Raw genomic sequence first — 1,397 nt, 5'->3', positions numbered from 1 at the left:
TGATGCTAGTGATTATGCTATTGGAGTTGTTCTTGGACAAAGGTATGAAAAGATTTTTAAAGTTATATACTACGCTAGTAAAACTCTTAATGATGCACAAATTAACTATATTGTTACTGAAAAAGGGTTACTGGCCATTGTGTATGCTTTAGATAAATTTAGATCTTATTTAATTGGAGCTAAATGTGTTGTGCATGCTGATCACTCTGCTATTATATATCTGATGCAAAAGAAGGATGTTAAACCAAGGTTAATTAGATGGATACTTTTGATGCAAGAATTTGATCTTATGGTTATTGATAGAAAATGAACTGATAATCAAATTGCTGATCATTTTTCAAGATTAGAAAACTAAGAATTATCTGATACTGGCAATGAAATTACAGACAGTTTCCCTGATGAACAACTTTATAATATTAATGAGTGGAAAATACCATGGTATGCTGATATTGTTAACTATATTGTAAGTGATATTTTGGATACCATGGTATGCTGATAGAAAAGAGCTATTCTAAATTTCTATATTCAGAATAATAGAACTATAAATGTGGGGAGAATTATTTTTAAGAATATATTGACTATGGCAAGGAGTGAGACAAGTGGAGGGCTAGGACATCCTGGCCTTATTTATGCACTTTGCCAACTTTCTGGAGTGGAGGTGGAGATGAAGAATGGGTTCACCCTATGAAGCCCATTAGTAAAGCCAATTTAAAGAATTATGAATCCCATGAATCCCATGAGCTCAGGCCCGACACTACACAGGCGAGCCTGATGTTACTTTTCCTGAATGCCCCCGATATGCTCAGTATCAGCCCAATCCACCTGCTGACCAAGGAGACGAAGACATAGTTTGGGATTTTGACATATGATAGTAGTTGATGTACTTTTACTTTTATTTTTGTAATTTTTTTGTAATAGAGATAGATTTTTATGTGTTTGTACTTTCATTTTTATTTTTATGTTGCAATTAGATAATTTTTTTATAAAGCTAAAGCTAGTGTTATAGTTAAATGTGCATGTGCAGTTTAATAGATGTTGAGTAGTATTTTGTGAATTGTAATGTAATGTGATTTTTATTTTCGTGTTTTAACTGTAATTGTTTTATTTAGTATTGTGATTGTGTTAGGAAATATTGTGCTTGTTTAATGTTTTAGTTTTATACTTATTTCAAAATTTCATTACCCAGAAATTCCTCTGATGATTTATATATGTAGAAAGTTCCTAATATTACAGACCAGGTGAAGTAAGAATTTGAGAAGGCCTGTAAAAATTTCAGAATGATGAAAATGCCTACAATACTGAGGTATGATTTATATTTATAGTTTTTCTTTCCACCTGTATTATTTCATATTTAAAAATTTAAGTTTGGGGGAGGGAAGAAAAAGATTAACTATTAA

This window comes from Phalaenopsis equestris, unplaced genomic scaffold (assembly GCF_001263595.1).
Source record: "Phalaenopsis equestris unplaced genomic scaffold, ASM126359v1 Scaffold000818, whole genome shotgun sequence".
In the NCBI taxonomy this organism is placed as follows: domain Eukaryota; kingdom Viridiplantae; phylum Streptophyta; class Magnoliopsida; order Asparagales; family Orchidaceae; genus Phalaenopsis; species Phalaenopsis equestris.
Note: the sequence above shows the minus strand (reverse complement) of the source record.